General features: G+C 38.8%; 1 long non-coding RNA gene across 6 annotated transcripts; it reads right to left on the bottom strand.

The window, feature by feature from the left end:
• Positions 1–3378: 3378 nt before the first annotated feature.
• Positions 3379–12419, bottom strand: LOC148873343 (uncharacterized). 6 transcript variants are annotated; one of them, XR_016097199.1, is made up of 7 exons: positions 12268–12419; positions 11706–11972; positions 11375–11467; positions 11155–11283; positions 10904–11029; positions 5012–5079; positions 3379–4873 (listed from the first exon to the last, which is right to left on the bottom strand). It is a non-coding gene; the product is annotated as an uncharacterized LOC148873343 (long non-coding RNA). The 6 variants fall into 6 exon arrangements; XR_016097205.1 differs by lacking the exon at positions 5012–5079 and having other exon boundaries at positions 3379–3610; positions 3705–4873; XR_016097211.1 differs by lacking the exon at positions 5012–5079 and having other exon boundaries at positions 3379–3610; positions 4829–4873.
• Positions 12420–13248: the final 829 nt, after the last annotated feature.

The following is a 13248-nucleotide window of genomic DNA, read 5'->3' as shown; positions in this document are numbered from 1 at the left end:
TTTATTGTTTCTCTCCGATTCGGGCGGTGAGAGGATAAGGCCTACAGTTACGCGACATGATCCTGGGTGGTTCGGAGTCTGTTGAGAAGCTTCTAGAATCAATTGTGTGGCACTTCGGTACGCGGGTACTGAAGTGATTTTGGTTCCAAGGTGACCGAGCACCCGAGCTCCTTGATCTTCTGACATGGCACTTTGCGTTGAGTTGTCATCTTGCTGTTAGGTCGCGTTCACGTGCCCTTCACTTACTAGGTTGGGCCAAATCACCCCTCATCAATTGCCCCCCACACCCTGTGCTGGGGGTCCTGACTTGGTGCGGGGAGTTCATGATGAGCTCAGGTGGATTTGGCACGAATTCCAGATGGTACGAAGGGCAGCTCTTCGATTGGACCTGTATGGCCAATTGGCTCGACCAGGAAATGACCTAGACTGCGTACCGGGTATGCGTGGACGTCATGCCATTTATAAATTCCACGAATGTCAAAACGTGCACTCAACCAGTTTCAACCTCGGGTGGCATGTAGCCAGATTTCATGGGAGCCGCTGGATCGTACAAATCTTGACCGTTGAACCTCGGTCGTGGTGGCTATAAATAGGGGCTGAAGGGGCCCATTTTTCTCACCGTAAATTGCGTGATTGAGTTTGTTGAGGTTGCATTCTTGGTGAGTTCGTCTTTCTGCTTTTATTGTTGTCTTTTTTCCTTCTAGTCTGGTATGTCTAGCCTTAGTATAGATAGCCTTCTTGACAGGAGCGATGAGTCCACTGGGGCCGAGGTGGGCACCTCAGTCTGTGTTGAAGAGTTTGGTCTTGCCGGGGCAAATGCTTTTGTTGAGGGTCTGGACTTCACTTCAAATAGGGCAGACGCGTTGGGTCAAAATCGTGAGGTGTCCGAACAGGGGGTGTCCACCTCGCATCCCAGCCGAAAGCTAGATCGCTTCCGCCCTTCCACAATGACTACTGAAAGGCTGCAGTCCTTAGCTTCCCACTACCGGTTCCCCGATAACCACGTATACAACATCCCCTTATGTCAATACCTCTAGGATCACGAGCCAGACGAGATCGCTGTTTATGAGGAATAGCTCATAGCAGGACTCTGTTTCCTACTTCACCCTTTCATTGTAGATGTCCTTCAGTTTTTTAATATCACTATAGACTAACTCCACCCGAACTCCATTCGGTCCATCATTAGTATCATATCTCTATTCAATGAGTACAATAAGTCCTTGACTCTGGAGGTGTTTAGCTCGCTGTGTGCCATAAAAAGAACTCGACATACGTCTTTAAGGACGAGAAGCACAACTATTACATTTCTCCCTGACCTAGGTATAAAGTCTTGCACAACTTCCCAAATAAAGTGTTGGCCTGGAAAAGGTGATACTTCGTAGTTTCCATAGCTGGGGTTGGCCGTTCTCGACGAAGTGGAGGACAACCATTACCGACCCCAGAGTCCAGCTGAATAGTGAGACTTCGGCGATGATTCGATCTTAGGTCGATCTTAACTTGTAGTTGAAGGATTTTTTGCCGAAGAGAAGCTTGTGAAAGTGGGGCTGAGTCCTCCGAGTAGGTTGTCACATCGGTGGACACAAATATTTTCTTCTTTGTAGTTCATCCTTAGATATGTGGCTAACTTGTTCATTACTTGTTGTAGGAATCATGGCTGACATCCTTGTTGCCAAACTTTTCAATAGCATGAAGAGGGGGAAGAAGAGGAAGGCCTCCAAGAAGTCTCGTCCCTAGGAGGTCGCCACCACGTCTGATGTCGACACCACCACCGACGAACTCCCTCTAGTTGCCAAGCCCCCACAACCTCTTGTCATTGACTTGGTTGAGGAAGACCAAGGTAGGGCTTCTCCGCCTCACTTGCCTGAGGAGACTCCGACGTCCAAGCCCCAATCTACTAAGGTCGAGGACAATTGCCCTTGCATGTGGAGGAGCATAATGAACGCGAAGCATGGTCTCCTCAAGAGCAAGGATGCGGTCTTCACCAAGGAGGTTGCGCAATGGGCCGAGCTACCAGTGGATCGGCTCGAGGTGAAAGCGGCCCATCATTGCATGGTGGTACATATCTAATCCTTAGCCGGTGCCTCCAGTGATTGCTCCTTAGTACTTAACTTTGTTTTCTTTTCTTGATAGGTGAATTCTACCATTCATTCTTTGGTTCACCAGTCCAAGGTGCACCTGAAGCGGGCTCAAATGGCCAAAGAGCGGGCTCTAGAGGCTAAGGAGTCTTCCTGAAGTGCTAAGCGCGAATTGAACTTAGCTCGCGATAAAATCAACAAGCTGCAGAAGGATGCACGAGCTCAGAAGGAGCTGCTTAGTCTACTGATGAAGGAGAAGAAGGAGCTCGAGAAGGATACTCTCAAGAGGGAAAATGAGAACCTCAAAGCACTTGTGAAGGAGCACACTGAGATCTTTGACGAAGTGTTGAAGGAGGCCAAGGTCAAGGCCGTCGAGGAATACAAGTCTTCGGAGGAGCATCGCAAATTGTTGATCGAGACCGGCATGACCGGCATGACCTCAGTGCTATCACCACGTTCAGGTTCACCGAGGAGATGGTCGCAGAGGCGACCAAGGACCCAAACTCCGATGAGGAGAGCGACGACGACCTCCTCAGTGATGAGACAACGGAGGAGGGAGATGGAAACGATGCTGCTGAGGATCACATGGAGACTAACCTACCTGTTGGTGCTACTGTTGAGGACGAGGAGCCCCACGTCGATTAATACCTATTTGCCTGTTTTCTTGGACCCCCGTACATACTTGATCTCCCAAGCCTCCAAGCTTAGTTGAGTAGTTGTAGTCTCTTTTTCTTTCTTTTTTTTGGTCATGTATTTCGAACTTTCTCGTTATTAATGCAATACAATAGTTTCAAAACTCATTGTTTTGCAAAATTCACTACAGGAAAAATCGGCTTTAGCAACGAACAAAACGTTGCAAAAAGACACCAAAAACCATTGCTAATGACTATAGCAACAATTTAGCCACGGTTTTTTCAGGGCCACGAATTTTGTACACTGTGGTTAAAAATATACGTATAGCTACGGTTTTAATTGTTACTAATAAAAAAAATTATTGCAACGGATTTATATTGTACCATTGCTACAAATATCTATGGCAACGATTTTTGTCGTGGCTACAAATATCTATAGCAACAACCGTAGCTTAAAGTATTAACAATTCATTTAAATTACCACATTTTTTTTACATCAATGATTGCTATAAAAATCTTATAGCAACGGTTAGTGTAAAAAACCGATACCATAGAATAATCGTTAAAAAATACAACCATTGCTAAAACTACAACTGTATGGAACTTTTAGCAATGGGTTCATCGAACCGTTGCTAAAAGTGAGTTCCCATTTAAATTTTAAATGAATGCCATTACAAAAAAAAATGTTAGTTTCACCTATTCCTATATGATAAAAGGGGTTTTTACAAATAAAACTTGTACACATTTACACAAAATGTCCATAGTAGTCTTTGTTCACTATACTCATTTAATAATTTTTTTCATAAAAAAAAATTGACAAAATTATCCTCATCGCATCTGAACAGTTGCTTATATGCACGTGCATCATACACAAGACCTTCACTTTGGATCATAAACTTTGGTCTGTCAAGTTCAACAAAAATGAATACATAAGGATCGATGTCAATAATTAACTATATAAATTAATGTAAGAGTTTTATATGCATTATACACTTACCATTGATTTAACCCATGCGGTGCGAGATCCAAGTGCATCTCCAAGAAATACCATATTAACACATTTCTTTAATAAAACTAAGTCATTAATCATTATTGATTTTAAGGATATCTCATACCATTTATGACCAAGTGCTTTATCACCCACCACCTTTTTAGGATCTTTACTAATAAACATATCTCTAACCACCTCTTTCTTATCATATCATGGGTAAAGGAGGTTCACATGTTTTAATGCATGCACATTAAATCATTTTAGGATTATAATCATATTTTTAAAAGAAATAACATTTATTATATCATACTAAGAATATACTATAAAAAAATATTTCTAGCGGCAGTTTTTGAATCGGCTATTTGGCGACCACCGCTAGAAACATTGATTTTAGTGGCAGTCAATTAAAACTACCACTAAAGACTAAGCAATTGCTGCTACACAAGTGACGTGGGCTGAGGAGGTTTTCCACTTTTCCTCCACGCCTCTTCCTCTTCCCGCCCTCTCCGTCTCTCTCCTCTCCCAATCGATTCTCTCTTAGTCATCTCTCTCTCTATTTTTTGTATTCAATTTGGCCTATCGTGATGATTAATATTAAATTCTTCACACTAGAAGTGACTTTGCATTTAGACAATCAGGTCTCCTCTCCTCTCCTAATCTCTCTCTCTATCCCAATAGTCTAGATGTAGTAGCGGTTCAAATGGGACAATAATGAGAACAAGGTCTTTTCCCTTGAATTGGGCACCTTTGAAACTTTCACAATTAGTTCACAATCCTGTAAGCAAATAAAAATCTCACTAAGAATGCAGTTTTGAAATGAGAGCATCTAACCAAAAGCCTATATTGGTTGGCAGAAATTTGTCAATACGTCTCAAAATTATTAGTAACATGAACGAACATAGGCGATCAGGACACCTAGAAATCTAAGCAATATCCTCTAATCAGAATTGTCATGCAATCAAGCTGCAAAATCCCACAAACAGATTGGATAATAGAAAAGAGGGCCTTGGAGTATGAAGATGTACATAAGTTCATCTCAGAATTTAAAAAGAAAAAACAAAAAATCAGCTAGATAGCTTGTCTTTCACAGATAAAAAGAAAAGGAAATAGAGGTAAGGAATCGATCTTACAGCTGGGCTCCAATTTATGTGTTCTATAGACGGAATTCTAACAAGCTGAAAAGCACAAACGCGTTTACCAACAATGGTTCAAACTATGCAGTATAAACAAAAAGCAACCAGAAATTTAAGAAGGAAAACTAGATAACTTAGAGAAGAATTAAAGAAGAGAAAGAGCTCTTGTATCAATTATACCCGCTGAATCAACAGTGGAACATTTGAAGAAATGGATGAAAAAGATGAATTTTTTGGTTCGTTTAACACTGGTACAATCAACAACAACCGGTAGAAAGAAGAAACTCAATGACTTATATAGATTTGAAATTAGCAATAGAGGCACAGCAAAGTAGCATCTAGTCAACAGGTAAAATACCTTGTATAGAAAACAAACACTGGTACAAGATGTAAAGGCACTTCTAGCCATAATACAAGCACCAAAATTATTTTCTGAAACATTAGATCCCTTGATTGAAAACCAAGATGTAAAGGAACTGCTAGCAGTTAAAACTGAAAACCAAAACCCAGTGGCAAGACCTATTTGGACCCAACAACCAATACCTGAGATATGTAGAAGAAACCTATGCAACATAGGAATGAAGCTGGCTTGATTAGCTCAACTTCTGATTAGTTGAACAGACAGAGCAAAGGAACTCATAGACTTATGAGTGTTGAGTCTGCTAAGTGCTGACTGCTGATGTTTTGGGTTCACCTGTGGTGAAAAAGACTACTAAACATAGTAGTCCTATCATTCATAATCCTAAAAAAAAAACAATTAAAAAAATGATAATTCACAAATAGGTCAGGAGGATAGGCTATGTTGATCCATAAGCTGTATAAAGCGAAATGCTAAGGGTTGAAAATTTTGGGTTATTAGCTTTTAGTGCTGCCTTGCAGATTGAAATTAACATCTGGTATAAAACAACATGCTCATTTTTTGTAGGGATTTCTGTAGAACAAGTTAGACTCAGCAACTGCAGCATAACATATGTAATTTTCAAATATGACTATTGGAATGCAAGGGTGGTAAATATTTGAGGAGAGTCTAACTTGGGTCATCAACTAAGACCATTGATACATGGGTCTAGAAAAAGCTGATTTGTGGAGAGTAAAATAGAATACATATGCTGGATCCGGAACTTTTTTCTTAGGTGTATATGGGTTAAATTGTACATGGGCACATATGCTGAAACTGCATTTGAAAAATACAAAAGCTTTACTAATTTTAGAAAATCCAAAATTAATATCAATGCTTTGCTTGAATTGTCATAAAACTCCTTAAGATTTTGTAATTGGTTTTTATTAAGCTTAGTTTAAAATTTAAGGATGTTTAATTATTACCCATTTAAGTGATCCTAGATGGATTTATATTAAACCTTTTTCTTCCATTCTGTACTGTCATTTCTTACACTTTTGTTTCAGTAATCGGAGGTACTTCACTTTTTCTTGATCTTAATCGTTGTCATTTAAATAATGGTATAGGCTACATGAACATCTAATCGTCTTTCTGTTATTTAACACATTTTTCTGACCTGTTTGCAAATGCAGCAATTGTATGATGAAGCAATCCCTGCTTTCAATGTCATGGGGAAGAAATCTTTCTTTTTGGGGCAAGTTGGAAATGGAGCAAAAATGAAACTAGTTGTAAACATGATAATGGGCAGGTAAACTGGAATTCTCCCCACACAATAGAACTTTGAAATGGAAATACAATTTTAGTTTAACGACAAAAGCCTATAGATGGACAGTTAAATGAAAGGTGAATATAGTGCCATGCCATTATCAAAAAAAGAAAAAAAAGAAAACCATGTTTTTCCCAAGGAACTCTTGTGAGGTCACAAGAAGACGGGCAGCAACAACAAGAGAATCACCTATGCTTTTCTTTTCTTTTTTATTTATTTTTATTGTAACAATCATAATTTATTTATTTTGAGAAAAGAACCGTGTACAAGAATACTAGAGTAGGAGCTTTTCCAAGCCACCCAAACAAGTCCGAGGCTGACAGGTGACAGCTTGTACCTAGCCCTATTTCTTTAACATTCCACATTTTTATAGAGGGATGCAGTATAAAAGACTCTTTACATTCCTTGTCTAGCTAATGTGGTGGCTAGACTTTGTGCTGATCTTCATACCCAAGTAAACTTGATCCCTATCATTTCTGCCTTTCTTCTCACTTTTTAATAAATTTTGTTACTGTCAAGGTCCTAAACTGTTGTTCTAAACCAACTCATCGCTACTTTGGAATCTCTTTCCACCACAACATTCCTACGATTAATAGAGTTCCCTGGTCTTAATCCTTGGAGAAATGCTAATACTTCTGCTATTATGAAATCCCAATGTACAATTGACCTTGAGAATAAAGTCATTAGATGTCCTTAGTAGATTCTAAATATCCCCTTGATGTAGGACAGATAGGGGGTCCTACAACTTTCAGATTTGGTGGTGGGCTTTGTGAGGTAGAGAAGGTGATTTGGGTGATTAATGATGAAGAATAGAGATAGAGAAGCACGTAAATAGCTTGCTGTCCACCAAAGAATGAGCAATATATTAGAAAGAACCAAAGAATGAGAATAATTCTTGCTGCTATTTTGATAATAATGAGAAATTTTCATTAAAAAAAAGAAAGTGTTACATAATACAAGAAACAGAAAAAAAAAACTATAATTTGATAACCTACAGAAACCAAAATTCACAGAAAACATCCCAACATTTAATCCCCAAATAATTCATCAAACTGCCCTAAAGATAATCTCTTAGACTATCTTTTAATTCATAATGAGAGAGAGACCACTTGGCAATCAGGAAGCACGTATCAGCAATCAGCTTTCCTTGATTTGGTACATTCATGCTAGTCACTTTAAGCATTCATTATGATACATGATCGGTTGATGGTTGCTTAACAACCTCTAAGAGTGTCCTATTCATTTGGATTTCTCTCTATGTATATTTCTGTAGAGAACACTGATGTGGGTCCCACAGCAGTGGTCACCACTGCGTTCGTAGGACAGCATGCGTAGTTATTTGTTTCAGTTATAGTAGTGTCAGTTTGGGTCAGTTTGTTAATTCAGTTGTTATTTATTTCAGTTTTTATTTACTTTATTTATCATGTAAGTACTAAGGGCAGATCTGTCATTTCCATTATGTACTGAACATAACCTATAAATAATAAGAGAGTGGCGGTGGCAGATCTGTTAGAATCTGTCCCTCCTTTCAACCCCTTGTGTTCTCCTGTTTCTCTTCTATTCCTCCTCCTTTCTCTCACTTTTCTTCTGTTTTGTAAACCTAAAACCTATTAGGATTCAAGACTGATTACAGTCTTGATCTTCTACTATTTCCATAAACTTAACTTCTCGAAATTTGTATGAAGCAAAAAAAAAAAAAAAAAGAACTTCTCAAAATTTGTAATAACCCCTATTTGCTGTGTCATATACCTTGTGGAGACACCTATTGGGAGGCTGTTTAAGTCAAATAACTACCCCTAACCCCATGTACAAGAAAATGGGGAGGTTATTTTAACTTCTCATGTTTTAAAACACTGCCACATGGACAGGTGGTTGGGTCTATAAAAGAGGGACCATTAGAATGAGAGAGGGGGGCTTTTAGAAAGGAGAGTGAATTCATTGAACAACATGAGGATAGAGAAATTTGAAGGGGCAAACCCATTACAGAGACTGGGTATACATGAGGAGAGAACATGCAAAGTATCAGTATAAGAAGTAATTACAAAAAAGAGAGTCAGTTGAATGATTTGAAGCTGTTGCCAAATAGAAGATTTTAGCTGACACATTGTGTATGACTTCATCAGTTTGAGAGGATTTTCCTTCAAAAACTCTGCTATTCCTCTCTATCCAAATAGATCAAATCACAGCTGCAGGGATCACGCCCCCAATAATTTTACCATTAATTGAAAGGTCATCATTCATCAATGTGTTAGTCATTTAAGAAGTCAAGAATGGTGCTAGGGAATACCCAGTTCAGGTGCAGATTGGCCAGCATATGATTCTAATAAGCCTGCTCACTGAGCAGTGTAAGACAAGATGGATTACTTTTTCCTGATCAGAATTGCACAAGGGGGGCAGTTGGGTAAGGTGACAGGAATACCCCTCCTAATCAGCTTGTCTTTGGTAAGACACATACCAAAAGCTGCTGTCCATACCAAAAATACCACTTTTGAAGGGACTTTTCTTGGCCAAATAACATTTTATGGGAAGGAGGGGATGACAAAACTAAGGCTCTGCATCACTGATTTGACAAAGAAGGTTCCTTTTCTATCCCAACACTAAATTCTTCTGTCATCCTCTGCTCCAATTGGCTGCAACTGCTACAGCTAAAGTAGCATTTCTTCTAGACTTTTGAGGGGAACGGATTTCTTGTATTTGGGGCAGTAGGATAGCTTAGTATTTCCTTTCTTTTATTCAGGGTACTCCTGTCCAGAATTTATCATAAATAGGGTATTTTTGTAAAACCTTTTATTTACACTAATATAAGTAGTGGGCCGACTGGTTTAGAGGATGAGTGACTTCTAATTTATTCCATAATCAGTTCGACCTAGTGGTATAGGAGAAGTATCTGACTAGAGAGATGCTTTGTCAAAAAGGTGCTAGCTTACCTGACCTGATTTGTCCTCTCTGTAATCAGGAGACTGAATCAGTGAATCATGCTATATATCCAATTTCTTTCTTGCCACCAACAAAATTAATAATATTGATTTCTTTCAAGCAACTAGTTATATATATATATATATATATATATATATATATATATATATATATAGTGAGAGAGAGAGAAAGAGAGAGAGAAAGGGAGAGAGAGCATAGGTTCTCAGAACCTAAGCAGCTTACCTTGGAAATCACTATAGTGTTTTCCTGTAGTGGGTGTCATCACATATAGAAGTATTCACAAGTGAGAAATAGTGTTTCTTCTTGAAACCTTCTTCTGATATAGTTATTCTTCTGTAGGTACAAGAGAAGAACAAGTTCTTTTTCTATTTCTTGTTCAGTTATATTCACTTAGAGTGGTGTGTGTGGTGGTTCAAGCCCTACATTTCTGGTTACCAAGGAGGAAAGTGCCAGTGAATGTGGTAGATGAGTTTGGTGGTTTGTGTTAGTTATAGCCAGATTTCAAATGTTGTGGTGGTATGCTGAAACAGGTCTGTTAGTGGTGTGAAGTTATTATTTTATCTCATTATTGTTGCTAAAAGTTGGATTAAAAATTTGAGAGCATCATGGATGCATTTAGAAGTGGTGAAATTAAACCAAGCAGCTTGGTTCAACCTAAATTTTGGATCAAATTAAAACAAAAATCTGGGCCAACCAAATTGAAAAGTTGAAAATATAAGTACAACTGTAAGTTGATGTCTTTTCTCCATGGATCATATACATGTTTTTTGTTGGAACACTCATTAATTCCATTACATCTCAACCTTCTCACTTAACCATGAAACTAATACCAAAAAACATCACGTAGGCTTGCCATTAATCCACTATGAGGGCCCGGGAATTCTTGATTGTCCAAACAATTAATATTCTCTTTTAACTCATTCAGTCACTTTTTTACTAGGCAAACTAGGGGATATATAGGGGGTTGGGAGGGTATTAATTTGTTAGAATTTGAATACAATTTGAGTAAGGTGATCTGAATTCCATCCATTTATAATTGGATCAGATATGGGCCCGCCCAAATCCGATTTGGTCCAAATCCAATAATGGATAAATACCTATGCTATATTCTACATAAAATTAACATGTATCTATTAGTAAAGTTAATTGACTATTTATGTTTACTAAAAAGTCAAAGGTTCAATTCTAGTAGTATAAGTTATTTTCATATCATTTTATTCATAATATACAACTTCACTAATAGATACATGTTAATTAATTTATTTATCAATATTATATAATAGTATAATAATTTTGATCTACTTTACTAATAGTATTATTCAATATTTGAATCCTATACAGGCCTGATCCAAATTCATTGGATAAGATTCAATTTGAAAATGAATATTAACAAATCAAATTCAGAACTAGGTATATCTGATTTGAACCAATCCATTTCCAGTGCTAGAAATCAAGGTTAAGATCAAAATACCTGCAAAGGTTGCACCTTTCTGTTGTAGCTCAAAAGACCTTAGGTTGTAAAAAAGCTTTATCCTTAACAATCACCCCTCGTCCAGCAAGATCCCAGTTAAGACCATAAGAAACCCTTGGGCCCTCCCTGTGTAAGAAATGTATTAGCAATAAAGCCAGAGAAACATGACAATTAACTACACAACACAGTCAGATGAAAATTAACTACAACACTCACAACAATAGTTCAACAAATCAAGGACAAACCCCTACCTCAATAACAACTTGAATTTTATCATTTGTGCCATCAGACAAATATGAAAGTGCCCAACATGCATCCGTTAGAACTTCTTCATCATTTGAATGGATTAGGCGCTCTAGAGTTGGGAGTGTAGGCTTTGTCTGCAAAAGGAGTTTCAACAATTTAAGAATATAAAAATGCAACCAGAGGAAAAATTGTACATAGTTGCAGCAAGAAATTCAAACCCCCCACCTACTCAAAAGGTGGTTGTGGCTTGCCCCTGCAAAAATTTGGTAGAGTCCACATGGCATTTCTCAGCATAGAGAGCTTGGCATGTTCATTTAACTGTGCAAGCAGAGAAATCAATGCTCTATGGATTAGAACAAGGTCCCCTCCACGGCTTAGAATAGATGCAATACACTTCTTTGAGCCTCCATTCATAAATCTTGTAAACCGAAACAAAATAATAATAATAATAATAATAATTAAAATCAACGTCTAATGCGGGTTCAATAAACATGCTTCAGAATCAAATTGGATAAAAAACAAAAAGAAATGATTAGGAGAGAAATAGGCAGCATACCTCCATTCTGAAGAAGAGACAACAGCCCGTGAAGACCAAGAGACTAGGGTTCGGTTGACAGAAGGGGTGGAGGGAGAGTGTTGTGGAGGAGAGAGTAACAAGGGTGGAGGAAGGTAAAGACTACCGATTAGGAAACTATTTTCGTAGAAGCATATTGTCTTCTCTCTTTCTCCGACCTTCCTCGGCATCGACGACAACCTTGTATTGGTTCCGGAGAATCTCCGTCCGAGCATTCGGCCTCAGAGGCATTGTTGCTGATAAATGAACCTAATAAAAGTAATTCAAAATAAAAAAATCTGAGAAGCGAAATCAAATAGGAAAGAAGAAACAGAGAGAAGGAAAGACGAACCTACTAGTGCGAGTGAGACAGAGAGAGAGAGAGAGAGAGAGAGAGAGAGAGAGAGAGAGAGGGAGAGAAAGAGTTAGCAGGGAGGGATTGGAAGAGTGGTAGTGTGATACACGAAGCGAAGAAACTCTAGCAGGCAGTGAGGCATGAGACGATAGAGAGACAAATCCAAATTTATCATGGACGAGAGAGAGACAGAGACGATAGAGAGATTACCTAACGCCAGCTTCATTGTTGGTGTCGTCTAAGTGAGAGCTCAATGCAAGAGAGAAATAGGGGGAAGAGAGTGAAAGAGAGAAGAGGAGTTTCTCTTAGCTGCCCAGAAATGGACGTTGTTGATGATGAATCCCTTTTTCAGGGAGAGTGAATTAAATTGCCACGGCTTAATTTTCTCAATAAAAAATGAAGGTGTATTTCAACGGTTAAATTAAAAACCTTCAAAATAAATTATATTTAAGCCACGGTTGGAAACCATGGCCACGTTGAATACAAAAAACGGGAATATTGCCACGAATGGTATATTCCGTTGCTATATATATAGTGCTTTTAGCCACGGAATTTTGTCGATTGCCGGAAAAACCGTGGCTAAAAATGGTTTTTCTTGTAGTGATTTTCTAAGTATAGATTACTTTCGAAGTGTCGAGCTGACGAGCCACGCCTGAGCAGGAATAACCCGATGTTGTTGTACACTGAAGTGAACAAACATTGTAGGGTATATGCCCGACTTGTCTGTGCATGATCTATTCTTTTATTTACCCATGTCGAAGCGATTGGATTTTTGGTTGCCTTTGCCAAAACGACTAGGTCTTAGGTTGCCTATGCTGAAGCGACTAGGTCTTAGGTTGCCCATGCCGAAGAGGCGACTGGGTCTTAGCGCGCCTATGTCGAAAAGGCGTCTGGGTCTTAGTGGGCTTATGTCGAAGAGGCGACTAGGACTTATCTGCCCATGCCGAAGAGACGACTAGGTCTAATATCATGCCAAGGTCTTTTGTCTGATCTACACTATAGCCCTTAGGATCTGGGAATGACTTACGGTCCTCTCTTCAGCTCGACACCCTTCTGACCAGCTTTGTGGTCTTATGGACTTAGTAAATTTTTGGTTGTGTTGGAGTTGCAAGTTCATATATAATATCTTATCAAGTTGTCAATGTTCCAAGCTCGAGGTACTTGTTTCTCCTCCATGGTCTCAAGCTCGTA

The sequence above is a fragment of the Nelumbo lutea genome, chromosome 1 (genome assembly GCF_056320005.1).
Source record: "Nelumbo lutea isolate HS-2025 chromosome 1, American lotus-T2T, whole genome shotgun sequence".
Classification (NCBI taxonomy): domain Eukaryota; kingdom Viridiplantae; phylum Streptophyta; class Magnoliopsida; order Proteales; family Nelumbonaceae; genus Nelumbo; species Nelumbo lutea.
This window is presented reverse-complemented; position numbering and strand designations above follow the sequence as displayed.